The following is a 15,389-nucleotide window of genomic DNA, read 5'->3' on the forward strand; positions in this document are numbered from 1 at the left end:
ATGATGAAACATGCCCTGAGGTTGGCAGAACAGAGAGGTAGAATGAATGTAGGTGCATGACAACATTATTTTAGACACGTATTGTGCTGGGCCTGGGGCTTTCCCTACCGTGGGATTTCTCCTTGTGAATAAATTCCTGTTGTTTAAGCCAATTCTTTGGGGTTATTTGCCATCAGAAGTCTGATTCTTACAGTCATCTTTATTCTTCAAGACCCGTTCAAAAGTTAGTTTTACCAGTAATCATACACTCACTCCCTTAGTACTTTGGACCTTTCTTCCAGTCCTTATTTACTGTATTATCATCAGTTGCTTGTGTGTCTAACTCCTCCACGTAACTCTTTGTACTTTGAGCCAAAGCCTATAGGATGTAGCACAGTGTCTGGTAAACTATAGATACTCAGTGAGTTGTTAGGATGAAATAATAACATGAGTAAGTGCTTTGTAAACAAATTTTTAATAAATATGAGGTATGTTATTGAGTTTAAAACTAAAGTGAGATGGAAAAATCAATTAGGCCAGGCATGCAAAGTGTTCTTTGCTTGCCCTTAATTGTTTTCTAAAAAGACTCACTTAGATAAAAAGTTTGACAGTCTCTTCTGGCTACAATTCCTTAAATTTTATGAACACTCTTACCTACTTAAAGCAGGAATCATGGAAGGAGCAATAATGAATTGTGTTGTTAGTGTGCAGTTTCCTTCCTTCTTTAGGGGGAGACTAAATGCCAGAAGAATTTCAAGTATAGTGTCTTTTTCCCCTATATTCTGAAATTATACTTATTTAATTTGTTTTATCTGGAATTTACTTTTGAGTTGTTCTTTAGAGAAAAATTCCATAACATGCTTCATAAGAATTAATTGTGCGGGCTTCCCTGGTGGCGCAGTGGTTGGGAGTCCGCCTGCCGATGCTGGGGACGCGGGTTCGTGCCCCGGTCCGGGAGGATCCCACATGCCGCGGGGAGGCTGGGCCTGTGAGCCCTGGCCGCTGAGCCTGCGCGTCCGGAGCCTGTGCTCCACAACGGGAGAGGCCACAACAGTGAGAGGCCCGCGTATCGCAAAAAAAAAAAAAGAATTAATTGTGCTTGTCTTCAGACTTTCCCAAAATATTTCTTGCTTGCTTGAGACTAGACATGAGAATTTTCTGGTTAGGAAAAAAGCTTTGAGGCAGAACTAGATGAGTTTGTAGTGAATGTTAGTAATAGCTTATGACAGAGAAATCTCATTATAGCCTTAATTATGAAGTCTGACAAGGGAGGAAGGATAGGGAAGGAGAGTTAAAATTCCCAACTTGGTGTACCTCACCATTTGTTGCCTTCAGCCAAATAAAACTTTGACATAGTAATTTGTAGTTATTTTTAAAACAAGGTAAGGAGGAATACAGTACACATTAGAAATTGTAAAATCGTCTGTTGGGATGAGTATGAAAAGACAAATTTGTCTATGAAGAACAGCCTTCTTGTTTTGAAGTCTAGTTGTTTGTTCCCTTGGTACCTTAGTTTCCACATCTGTAAAATGAACAGTATCACCCTCTTTAGGGTTCTTTGATTAATTAAGGTAATCTATGTGAAAACACAATATAGTGTTCTGAGCATAGATGCTCAGGCATTCCTTTTTTTTTTTTTAAGCAGAGATTATTTTATTTTTTATTTAAAAAAAAATATTTATTTACTTGGCTGCACCGGGCCTTCCTTGTGGCACGTGGGATCTTTAGTTGCGGCACACTGGATCTTTAGTTGCGTCATGCGGGATCTAGTTCCCTGACCAGGGATCAAACCTGGGCCCCCTGCATTGGGAGCGCCGAGTCTTAACCCGGAGTCTTAACCGCTGGACCACCTTGGGAAGTCCCTCAGGCATTCTTTTTATTTATTTTATTTTATTTTATTTTTTTTTTATGATACGCGGGCCTCTCACTGTCGTGGCCTCTCCTGCTGCGGAGCACAGGCTCCGGACGAGCAGGCCCAGCGGCCATGGCTCACGGGTCTAGCCGCTGCGCGGCATGTGGGATCCTCCCGGACCGGGGCACGAACCCGCGTCCCCTGCATCGGCAGGCGGACTCTCAGCCACTGTGCCACCAGGGAAGCCTCCTCTCTGCCTTTTAGAGCATTATTTTGGCATCCCAACCCCTCCCCACCATTACCTTCGCCAAGAAAAAAGTTCACACTTATTGTCAGTCTTAGTTCTTATCTCAGATGTCACTTTCTCAACAGCCCCATAAGGTAAATACTTTTAAATATTATCATCAGATACAGAAAAGATAAACAATTTGACCAAGATTACAAAGCTTATAAATGGCAGATCTAGATCCAAACCTAGACAGTTTGGCTCTAGAGTTCATCTTCACTAATCTGTGCTTCCTCTACATTGTAACTGCCTATTTATCAGCTTGTCCCTAAGTAATTTAAAAGCAAAAATGATGTCTACCTAGTTCATTGTTATATCCTCATGTGCCTATTATCAGCACATAGTAGGTGCTCAGAAAATGTTTAAATGAGTGACTGTCTCTTATTTGAGGGCAGAATTTGTGATTAAACTCCTCTTAGTACCTTTCACTTAATACATGTCAGTAAATAGTCTTTTCCTGCTTATGATACAAAGTGAAATTTATATGATCAAGTTCACTGTGGCTTTGAAATATATTTCACTTTGTAACCAAAGATAGTTACAGCCCCATTTTTATAATCACTGTTAACTCATTTTATCCTTTTATAGCAGTGTTACTTGGCATCTTAAACTGGTGCTTTTGTAGGCTTCCTTTTCACATGGTATCCCTATGAACTGTTAAAATACAGATTATTTGTAACTCATTTCTAAATGGTACATAGGAGATTTTACAAAATAAAATTACACTAGTATATGCACTCTGATCATTTATATCTATTAACCTTTTAATGGACGTGATTGCCATACATATATGGAACTTAGAAAAAAATAGAAGTACCCACATTTTAAACCTTGATGGTATCCCGAAAGATAAATGGTTTATCTATATAGAATAGTCACAGGGTAAATAATGATTTAAGGCATGCACATTGTCGTTCACGTTGATGGGAGAAATTGGAATGTTGTATTTCAAGACACTTTTCAAATAAGTAATGCCTGAAGCTCCTTCCAGGTTCATGCTCTAATCAGGGTCAGTAGGTTAAGAGAACCAGAAAAGTCTTCCTCCTCCATGAATGTTCTCACTTTACCAAAGACTTTGCTTCTTTGGTTAATCATTCTCTCTTCCGTATCCCCTATGCTCTGGAACAGGGTTTCTCAACTTTGACACTGCTGACATGTTGGGCCAGATAATTCTTTGTTGTGGGGCGCTGTCCTGTACTTGCCAAATGTTTAGCAGCATCCCCAGCCTCTACTGACTGGGTTCCGGTAGTACCCTTCTTCACTCCTAGTTCTGGCAACCAAAAATGTCTCCAGGCGAGCAGAGTCACCCAGCTGAAAACCGATGCTTCACTACCTCATCCCTACTCATTTGTTACAGTATCTCCCTCTCTTTCATACACACACCTTTCCAGACTTTCACATCCTCTCTATTACTGCCTCGCTTCTTGGCACCTTTTGCAGTCTTTTTTGAAAAGAGTTATAAAACATCTGCTCGCTCCAATTTTACTTCGGTTCAGTTTCCTCTCTTCAGTTCCATGAAACCACATTTTTCTGGTTTTCCTTTACATCTGTGGCTGCTCCATTTTGGTCTTCTTTATCCGCTCTACTCACTGGACAATGGCATAATTTTTGCTTCTTTCCTACTTTTTCTTATCTCGTCAACTCCTCCCTTTCTTGCCTCATTTCTTTGTATGTTGTCCCTCATATACCTATTAACTCTTAAGCTGTTCTCTCTGTTGAAACGCCCTTACCTATGTTTCTCCCTATTTAAATTCTAACATCCTTCAAGAACCAAAGCAGGTGTCATCTTTCCATGAAAGCCTTTTCTAATCACTACAGCCTTTTCTAGTCCTCTCACTTCCATGCCACGTTCCTGTTCTTTCTCTCTGTCTTCCACTTGCAGCTTTCTGTTCTTTATGTATTGGAATGTGTCCTGCACTAGACAGTAAGCTCATCTTTGTATCCCTGACATCACCAGGCTACGTGCCCTGCACACAGTTGGTGTTTAGATAGTTGTTGCAGCAGTGATGAGGAGGCAGCGGTAGAGCGGAAAGGGTTTAGTAAAAACAGTGATGACCTGAGAGGTTGTTCAGAGTAGGAGAAAAAGAAGAAAACGGAAGAAAACTTAAAACTGCTCATGGAATTCTTTACATTCTCTCCTTTCACGGTTTCTTTGATATGGGCCTTTTCTGGTTTCATTCTCCATTTCTAAGCACCTTATTTATTAAGGACCCGTTATGAGCCAGGCACTCTTCAAGATACTTGGAATACAGTTACTGGAAAAGGAAACAGTCCCAATACTGTAGGAACTTAGTCTCTTGGAGGATGTAGAAATCTTCACAATTAATTGCCCCTACGGAGTGGTAAGTACTGAAATTGAAGTGTATCCAAAACTTGCAGGTAGCACAGAGGAAAGGGGTGACTTCTCAATTTGAAATAAACCTCATTCAGATGCCACTTCTTACATGCAACCTATTCTGGCCACTACCCAGCCTGATTAGTGTTTTCCATGCTTTCCTTTACTCTGTTCTCTTTCAGCTACCAAATTATAAGCATTTCCTGTGCCTCAGTACTTAGCCTTCCGTTCATTCTTTTATATCCTTTTCTTTAGGAAATGGATTTAGTTTTGAGGCTTCAGCCGACAAGTTTCAAAGCCATACCAGCTACAACAAAACATTTTTTTTGTTGTGAAATAATACACATGCAGAGAAGCATAGTAAACAAATTTAAGTTTAACTTATTTTTTTAACAAATTATTTTAAAGCTGACACCACCGTGGTCACGAAACAGTGGAAGTATACTTGGAGTATGCTCCAAGCCCCACTCATGCCTCTTCTCAATCACAGCCACCTTAAAGGTCACCGCTATTCTGCTTTTTATGGTAATTGCTTCTAAGATTTTTTTTAAAAAAAGAAGCAGCCCTGTACTTGAATACCAACTAGATATTTATTCCAAAACAATATAGTTTCATTTTGGGAGACTGGGAGACAGAGGTGGAGGGAGACATTTCACAGTATTCTATCTTGTTCTTGCACTGAAACCCCGAAGAACATCCCCAGGTTCACTAGAAGGACTCACCTGACAGAGCATATAGTCATACTCAAGGAGATCGTTTATTACGGCACAGGATACAAAACAAAATCAGCAAAGAAAAAGACACATGAGGCTAAGTACAAAGAAAAACAAGCGCAAGTTTCCAAGAGGTCTCTTCCGGTGGAGTCACACAGGTCACACTTAGTTCCTCCAGCATTGACTTGTGACAGCACAAGTGAAATATTGTCTACTAGGGAAGCTCATTAGAGACTCAGCACCTAGGGTTTTTACTGATGGCTGGTCACACAGGCATCTACTACTTAACATGTATCAAAATTCCAGGCTCCCAGAAGGAAAGCAAATATGCAGCATAAACCATACTGTTTGCACAAACAGTTTAGGTACAGTGAGCTGTCCTTATCAGTTAAGGAATGGTAAAAACACGGAAGGTCCAAGTTCCCAAAGACCAACCGGGGCCAGCCTTTCAAGCAGGCCTTTCTAAGTATAGCAGTTTCAGGCTTGCTGTGGCTAACTTTTTTCTGCTTGATATTTTTCAATTCAAAATTTAAATAAATAAAAACTCAGCTTTCAAATTGTGTCATTTTCTCATAAAATGTATCAACACTAACCCAGTGCAAACCTTCGCTTTATACCTCCACTACTATCATATGATTGAAAGTTATGTTCTGTGGAACATTGGACATGGCCTATTATTGGTTTTTCTTAGATTAAAGTTCAGGAATACTGAATTAAGCAAAGTTATACAGGTTACTTAGCTGCAAGACTCTCAGCCTTTTGCAGTGATATGTGTGACCTGGCCTCTATCTACCTGTCTTGCCTCATCTTACATTACCTCCCTTCCCTACTTCCCCTGCGTCAGCCACCTTGGCCTTCTTGCTCTTCCTAGAATTTGCTAAACTATTGATTCTGCTGTAACTCCCCAGCATCACATCACTAATACCTCTGTCAATAAATAATATCAAGCTTTATTTATTTATTATTTGGTTGCACTGGGTGTTGGTTGCAGCAGGCAGGCTCCTTAGTTGTGGCATGCATGTGGGATCTAGTTCCCTGACCAGGGATCAAACCCAGGCCTGCTGCACTGGGAGCGCAGAGTCTTATCCACTGCACCACCAGGGAAGTCCCTCAAGCATTATTTATGTTTATTTGTATTTATGTATGTGTTTAAGATCTTTCTTCTGTATGCTGTATCTGTTCTTTATGTCTTGTGGGCTTATTAATGTCAATAAATCAACTTATTCTTTCTCATAGCAGCCCATGCCTTTCATGGCATTTATCTCAGTGTATGATTTTATTTTTTGTAATTATTTGTTTAAATGTCCATTTCTCTCACTTGATTGTAAGCAACGTGAAAACCAAGACTATTTTGTTCACAACTATAACCTTCAACACTTAGCATAGAGCACATAATTGGTACTCAGATTCTTAATGAATAATATAAATAATTCTACAAAGCTGGGCTATAGTAAACAGTGTTTCCCAAACTAACCAAGACTTTTTTTTAAGGCTCATTTCATTGTATTTTGCAAGACTGATGTTGTGTAGAATACACTTTGGAAAATACTGATATACTTTAAAGTGTAAAATACTTTACATAGGTAGGATTTGTAGCTAGGAGTTTGTATTTATTGCGTATTCTTGACTGAACCTCTGTTAGGAAGATTAATTTAGTGTTGGTGTGCTAGATGAATTAGACTGGAAGCAGAGACCAAGATTGATTTTTGTGACAATTCAAGAGAGGTAATAAACAGTGACTTAGTCTAAGTGATTTGCAGTGGGATTGGTGAACCAGTTTGATATAGAGGAGAAGGATGAGGGAAAGACGCCTGCAGTTCTGACACTGGATGCCCAGGATGTCTTCAGCAAACGACATTTGAATAGATTGGAGTAATTGAGTTTCTTCTTCCGGAAAGCATGCTCCTGTTAATCTGGAAAATATATCCATCTTGTTTCCAGGCAACACCAGATAATTAAATTACCTTCATATTTAGGAATTAATAAATTTTTAAAAATTAGCATACTGAATTACTTAATAATAACTGTGCTGTAAACCCTTTAACTGTCTAATGACAGCTTTCTGCTGTGGTTGAAGAGTGTGTTTACCTACATACTCTAATTTGGAGATGACAACAAAAATTGAGAACTTTTTTCTATATTGTTCTAACTACTTACATATGTATATATAAATCTGATTTCTGATGTTAAAGTGTTTACAGGAAGGAGCATGAAACTCAGACGTTACTAAAGGAAAAGACTGAAACAAGTGACTATTTAAAAAATTTAAACATTTATGACAAAAGCCATTATAGTTTTAAAAGGCTAATATGAATATTCTCCCCTGATATTTTAACATTAATATAAAAAGTGTCACAAATTAATAAAAAGAACAGCCACATAGAAGAATGGGCAAAGATTATAAAGAAACACAGAGGCTGATAAATATATTGAGATCCAGTTTCACTTATAATTTTTTTAAATGAAGATTAAAATAATGAGTTCATTTTTTTCCTCCATCAGATTGGCAAAGATTAATAACGACCAGAGTTTTGATGTTCTCATGCAAAGTTGATAGGAATGTAAATTGTAACTTTTCTGACCAATACATCTCCAAATTAGAAATATATATACCCATTTATCCAGTAATACGATTTCTTTTTAATTTTTTTTTGGTCGCACCTAGCGGCACGTGGGACCTTAGTTCCCGGAACAGGGATCAAACTCATGCCCCCTGGTTTGGAAGCACAGAGTCTTAACCACTGGACTGCCAGGGAAGTCCCAGTAATACTATTTCTTGATATTTATTCTAATGGCATAGTTTACAGCGGTTAAAGATAGAGGTAAAAGGATTGCAGGACTGTTTATAATATTGAAAAATTGGAAATGATTCTCAATATGTTTTGGTGAAATAAATTATGGCATATTTATACAGCACAGTTCTATTTAGGGGTCTTTAAAAGGTAAAGTAAAATCTGTATGTACACGTGTTTCTATATCCCTGGTATATTATGAAATGAAAATATTTTTTTACAGAACTCTTTGTTAAATATCCCTACTTAAAACTATTTATGTCAGAAATGCTAGAAGGGCTTCCCTGGTGGCGCAGTGGTTGAGAGTCCGCCTGCCGATGCAGGGGGCACGGGTTCGTGCCCCGGTCCGGGAAGATCCCACATGCCGCGGAGCGGCTGGTCCCGTGAGCCATGGCCGCTGAGCCTGCGCGTCCGGAGCCTGTGCTCCGCAATGGGAGAGGCCACAACAGTGAGAGGCCCGCGTACCGCCAAAAAAAAAAAAAAAAATTGCTAGAAAAGCAGAAATCAAATTGTTACTCGTTGTCTATGTGAGAAGGGAGGCAGATTTTAGGGAATTGCCCTTTTTTTTTTTTTTCTGCGGTATGCGGGCCTCTCACTGTTGTGGCCTCTCCCGTTGCGGAGCACAGGCTCCGGACGCGCAGGCCCAGCGGCCATGGCTCACGGGCCCAGCCGCTCCGCGGCATATGGGATCCTCCCAGACCGGGGCACGAACCCGTATCCCCTGCATCGGCAGGCGGACTCCCAACCACTGCGCCACCAGGGAGGCCCTGACAATAGTTTTTTGATGGCAATGTTTGTAAATTTTTTCAAACTTTAAATTGTGGTAAAATATAACACAAAATTTACCATCTTAACCATTTGTAAGTGTACAATTCAATGGTATTACATATTGTTGTGCATACATACTGTTGTGCATCTGTCACTACCACTCATCTTTCAAAACTGAAACTCTCTATCCATTAAACACTAACTCCCCATTCCCTTCCTCCCGCCTCCAGCCCATGGACACTACCATTCTGTTTTCTGTCTCTATAATTTTTACTACTCTAGTTGCCTCATGTAAGTTGAATCATACAGTATTCGTCTTTTTGTAACTGATGTTTCACAGCATAATGTCTTTAAAGTTCATCCATGTTGTAGCATGTATCAGAGTTTCCTTCCTGTTTAAGCCTGAATAATATTCCATTGTATGTACATACCACATTTTGCTTTTCATCAGTTGATGGACACTTGGGTTGCTGCCACGTTTTAGCTACTGTGAATAATGCTACTATGAACATGGGTGTACAAATATGTCTTTGAGACCCTGCTTTTAGTTCTTTTGGGTATATAGCCAGAAGTTAAATTGCTGGATCATATGGTAAATCTATTTTTAATATTTTGAGGAACTTCTGTGCTGTTTGCCACAGCAGCCATTTCCACAGTGCACAGCAGTGCATGAAGTTTCCAGCTCTCCACATCCTTGCCCAACATTTGTTACTTTCTGTTTCATTGATAATAGCCACCCTAATAGGTTTGAGGTGGTATCTCATTGCGGTTTTGATTTGCATTTCCCTAATGATTAGTGATGTTGTCTTTTCGTGTGCTATTTGGCTATTCATATATCTTCTTTGGAAAAATGTCTATTCAAGTCCTTTTCCCATTTTATAATCAGGTTTTTTTGTTGTTGTTGAGTTGTAGGAAATCTATATTCTAGATATTAATCCCTTATCAGATATATGATTTGCAAATATTTTCTCCCATTCTGTGGGTTTATAACTAATTCACTTTCAAAAATGAGGTTGACCAAAATAAAATTGAAGTCCCTTTCAGCTCCCTGAGTCTGACCTCTCTGCCTTAATAAGTATGTTTAATGGAACATAATTTCACCTCAATGAGTTGCTGCTATCATAAACATTCTTGTTCTGTGTCACTGGAATGAATAGGGTTTTGTGGTACTGGGTGGAGGTCATCTGCCTCTGTGGCCCTAGAGAGACATATGAGCCTAGTTGGTGGCTTTCTAAACTCTCACTCTGATCTCATCTCTTTGAAGATGCCTTCAAAAGGCAAAGGTCTCTTGCTGACTGCTTCTGATTTACTGTTCACAGTCTCTTTTTGTTTTGTTGTTCTTATTAGGTGTCCAGGGATAGAACTGAAGGTTACAATATCTGTGACTTTAGGCAAGTTACTAACCTCTCAGACTCATCAGTTTAAAAAAGCGAGGAGCAGTATTTGGAGAATTAAATGGGTTTAATACATATAAGGGCTCTAAGAACAGAGTCTGGCATATAGTAAACCCTCAATAAGTGTTAGTTGTTATGTTAAGTAAAACATGTTTGGGTAATGAGAATGGGCATAGGAATTTATATTCTTTTAACTTAGTTTTTTTTTTTTTTTTTTAAGCTTTATTTCTAGCTGCTCTGGAAATGTGGGATTTGGCTATAGAAGTGATCATTCATCCCACTTTGCCTCATTAGTCCTGGGCTGTACCCCTTTTCACTCTCAAGCATCCTGATTTGAATGATATGATTTGAATGATGTGGTCACCTTAGATTTGACAGAACTGAAATATTACTATAGTTTTGCATTTCTTTTTAATTATAATTGTTTTTCATATTCACATATGCCCCACATTCCTGTTCTTATATAATTATCTGTAAAAATCGGACTAAGTGGAAAGCATGTTTAAATTCCAAAGTCCAAGTGCCTTTTTTTTCTCTGTACACTAACGTTTAATAGAGAAGTAACCCCCCTCCCCATCCTCATTTTCCAAATCAATAAGTATTACAGCTTCAATGGATTTTAGGAACCCTGTTTTGACGTAATTTATAGATGTTGCAACCCATACATTTCAGTTTAGGTTTATAAAAACTGAGACTCATAGAAGTTAAATGTAGCTTATCCTGTGTAAGTGGTAAACTAGTGACAAGAGGGAGAACTCTATCCCAGATACCTGATACTCATTGTTCTCTCTGCTGCCTAAAGTGTAACAAGTATTTTTATGCAAAGGTCAGAATTTTCTAAAGTGTGTTCTGCTAGTCCACTCTTTTAATGCTCTGTGGGGCAAAGGGCCTCCTTTAGATTACGCTGAATACTTCCTCTTGGAGGTTCACAGTGCACCTTAACACTTTAAAGATGCTAAAAAGTTCTAAGTAAAGAAAAGTAAAGCTTTGTTTAATACTGCATTTTCCAAACATTGCGAAAACTGTTGGGAAATGCTAGCCTAGGGATTTTGGGAGGAGAGAGAGGTTGATTTTTGGTTTTGAAATTTTTTTCATAGGATGTTAATTCTCTCTGTTGCATTCAGCATGATTTTTCTCCCTTAGTTGGGTCTACTACAATCACTGAAGCTTATTTTAAGCCAGTTGGATCCTCTGATTGAGATTGGTCATGTCAACTATTAACAGAAGGAGCTCCCCAGAAAGGTGATTCTAGAAAAGGGTTTATGAGTTCTCTAGGGCTATTTGCATCCTCTGGGCCTCTCCCAGTCCTATAGGCCCTCTCTTTCCCTTTCCTTTCCTGTCATATCATCCAAAGATTAGATTTCATCTTGTTCCGTGTAGGATACAGACAAAGCTTGCCTGGAATGAAAACATCCCTGGAGAGGTAAGACTGTGACTGACTCTCACTTCCAGCTTTTAAAGGCAGTGGATTCGATTAAGAAATAAATAACATCATACTGTGTTCCATTTGGCATGAGGTTTTGGTTACCTAAGAAATAAATTGTTCTCTGAGAATTTTGAGAGATACAGCTTTAGTAACTTAGTTAGGGTTACCCCCAGGATTTGGAATTGGGGACACAGGGTGGACTTAAGGGTTACATCTGATCCAGAAAAGATTCTCCCACCAAGTCTTTCCAAGGCCTGTGTTTATTTTAATATTAGAGCTCTAGTAGAAGATATTAGTGTCACCCAAATCAGTTCATCTTGAAGGGGATTTCCATTGACTAGGAGCTACCAGGAAGAGACTCTGTCCCTAAGTCCCAAAGACATTTTTATTTCAAGCCACGTCACCAGAGTGAGACCCCAGCTGTCCCGGTGGTGCTAATTATAGTGGCAAATGGCCAAGCATCTATATCTCAGCTGTGACTTCTCTAGTGCTTGCTAGGTGTTCTTGTGTCTTCAGTGGGTCTGGTGATGTCTTCTAAGTCTTCTGTGGTTGCTTTAGAATATCTAATTGTGCTCATCATAAAATTGAGATTTTTTAAGGCATTTTTGGCATGGTTTAAATCTCAAGCAGACCAATGTAATAATGTTTGGTGTCCCTGCAAACTGTACAAAATTCTCAGATGAAGATAATTCTCGTATATGTGTGTGCACGCATTTATGTGACAAAATGAGAACAGTTAACTCTGTCCACTTCTATAGATGCTCTGACTTTTCTCATCTGGAAGCAAGCCTCCATTCTTCCTTGGTTTCTTTCGACAGCATACTTTGTGCTATGTTAATGGGTTTACTCTGCAGTCATTAAAAATCAAAAAGCAAAACAGAACAACAACAACAAAAACTGAAGCAACATGGAACTTCAAGAATTGAAGTTGGACGAATGGAACTTCCTTCCTTAAGGAAGGGAGATGAGGACTACCATTAGAGTGACAGTATATTATTTATCTTTTTAACATCTTTATTGTAGTATAATTGCTTTATAATGGTGTGTTAGTTTCTGCTGTATAACAAAGTGGATCAGCTATATACATAAGCATACATCCCCATATCTCCTCCCTCTTGCGCCTCCCTCCCACCCTCCCCATCCCACCCCTCTAGGTGGTCACAAAGCACTGAGCTGATCTCCCTGTGCTATGTGGCTGCTTCCCACTAGCTATCTGTTTTACATTTGGTAGTGTATATATGTCCATGCCACTCTCTCACTTCATAGAGTGACACTTTAGAAACACTTTATCAGCACTTTCCACCATCCACCATTACTTCCAGATTTAAAGCTCATCTTTTTAATCTTTTTTCTTTTCTCATTTTGGTAAAGGCTTTTATTTTGCATGTTTTTATTCTGGATTTTTCTTAATATATTTCAAACTTTTTTTGAGAAAGGATTGCCTATGCTGTTTTTCTGTTTTAAATACAAATCTTTAGTGACTGAGAATAGGATTTGACCTGTAAATGAGGCCACAGACTTGGCTTTCCAGGACCCTATTTTCTTTTCCTTTCTTTTTCTTTTTATTTTTAAATATTTAACTATGGTTGATTTACAATATTGTGTTAGTTTCAGGTGTACATCTTCAGATTCTTTTCCATTATAGGTTATTACAAGATATTGAATATAGTTCCCTGTGATATATAGTAAATCCTTGTTTATTTTATATATAGTGCTGTGTATCTGTTAATCCCTTGTCCCTCCCCTTCCCTTTTCCCCTTTGGTAACCATAAGTTTGTTTTCTGTGTCTGTGTGTCTGTTTCTGGTTTGTAAATAAGTTGATTTGTATTGTTTTTTAGAGACCCTATTTTCTTTTAAAGAACCAGTAAAAATGCCTGATAGAACCTTGAAACTTTTTAAGGAGCTCAATTTGAAACCTAAGATTTACTACTTAGACTTACTGTTTTTTAAAGTTTGAACTGAAATTAACACAGGCACATTTAGTTTCCATTTTATAAAAGTTGACAACATTCAAAGTGAATTACCAAAAAATTGCTTTTTCTACATTTTTTTAATATTTAAGAATAGAAAACTGTGAATTTACGTACACTGAGCATCAACCTTTAAGAAAACTGACTTTTCTGGAAGAAGTAATTTTCTTGATTAAACCCTCTGGATTCCTTGCTGGGTAGTTCTTAACAGAATGTACCGTTGGGCTTCCCTGGTGGCACAGTGGTTAGGAATCCGCCTGCCAATTGCAGGGGACACGGGTTCAAGCCCTGGTCCGGGAAGATCCCACATGCCGCGGAGCAACTAAACCTGTGCACCACAACTACTAAGCCTGCTCTCTAGAGCCCCGAGCCACAACTACTGAGCTCTCGTGCCACAACTACTGAAGCCTGCGTACCTAGAGCCTGTGCTCTGCAACAAGAGAAACCACCGCAATGAGAAGCCTGCGCAGCACAACGAAGAGTAGCCCCTGCTCACTGCAACTAGAGAAAGCCCGTGTGCAGCAACAAAGACCCAACGCAGCCAAAAATAATAATAATAAATAAAATAAATATTTTTTTTAAATCTAAAAAATAAAAAACAGAACATACTGTCACATCTCTTGCTGCCGTGCATCAGTAAGGTGCACTGAAGTAAAAAGTCTATAATGTGCTGTGTTCTCCTAGGGTAGGTAGGTAAATTTCAAATAGGAAATTAAAATTTGCTCATGTGAGCATACGATTTGATTGAAGTTACTGCTACTTTGCTTAATATCTAATTAGTAGAAGCTTCCCCAGTTTTCTCTTGAACACTATAGGTAGATAATTCTATGCTTAGGTAAACAAATTTCCACATATTTATAGTAGGAAAAGATTGAAGGGAAGCACAAATGTAGAGTGATTTTCTTAAACTTGAATCCCTAAGGTTACAGTGTGTAACAGAGATGAAAATAAATTCCAAGAATCTTGACATAGTTCTGTTTTCCAGCAGGTTTTTTGTGATGTGTATGTGTGTGTGTTTAACTCTTATTTATTAAAACGTTTCATCCTTAATCATGAGGCCAGATTGACTGCCTACTGGTTGGTTTCCTAACAGTTCCGATAATAGATTTTAAATTGTGTTTTCTCTTAAGCCATTATTGCTTTTGGTCAAATACATTTTATATATCTGGATGGTATAAATATTTTGAAGCATTCCTGTTAACACTCAGAGAATTTCTTCTCTTTGCGCTTATATCTTCTGCTTGCAGCTCTGAGAGTTAAGGTTCTGTGATGTAGAATTTAATCTATAATTGTTAAAATTATCTCTTAAACTGGTACTACCCTGTCCCTGTTAAGTCATAATATCAGGTAAAAGAAAGTAGTGTTTTTATTTCAGGGCTTTATGGAGAGGAAAGAGAAAAGGTTTTGTTTTTCCTTGTGTCTCCTCACTGTACTTATTATAACTTCTCTCAAAATTGCTATAGAACAAGTAGCCTAAAGATAATTTAGTTTGAACTGTCCACCTTTCCTTCCCCCTCTTTCAGTAAAATGTCTAATTACACAGATTAAGGATCAATGTAAACAATTTTATCTAAGGTAGAAAAGCAACAAACCATTCAACTGTCTGTTCTCTGTATGTCTGCATCAGCATACATGCATTTGCACTACTGGTATCAAACACCTCTTAAGTGTTTGTAAATGGCTTAGAATGTTAGATTATATTGACTGGTGGTTGCCTCTAAGGAAAAAAAATTTTTTGAAAAGTTTCTTTTTAGTCTAAATACTTTTCCCTGTGATTTGAAATATTCTTTCTGTAACTATATTTAAATAAGTCTGATGTGTTACTTTTTACTTTCTTAGAAAGTATATAATTGGTACCCTTTATGGCTCAAGAT

At 38.4% G+C, this 15,389-nt stretch overlaps 1 protein-coding gene across 2 annotated transcripts in view; it reads left to right on the forward strand.

The window, feature by feature from the left end:
* BTBD7 (BTB domain containing 7) overlaps window positions 1-15,389 on the forward strand; it is a 72,987-nt gene that overhangs the window by 6,605 nt on the left and 50,993 nt on the right. The gene's annotated exons all lie outside the window — the stretch shown is intronic.

Source organism: Mesoplodon densirostris, chromosome 4 (assembly GCF_025265405.1).
Source record: "Mesoplodon densirostris isolate mMesDen1 chromosome 4, mMesDen1 primary haplotype, whole genome shotgun sequence".
NCBI lineage: Eukaryota > Metazoa > Chordata > Mammalia > Artiodactyla > Ziphiidae > Mesoplodon > Mesoplodon densirostris.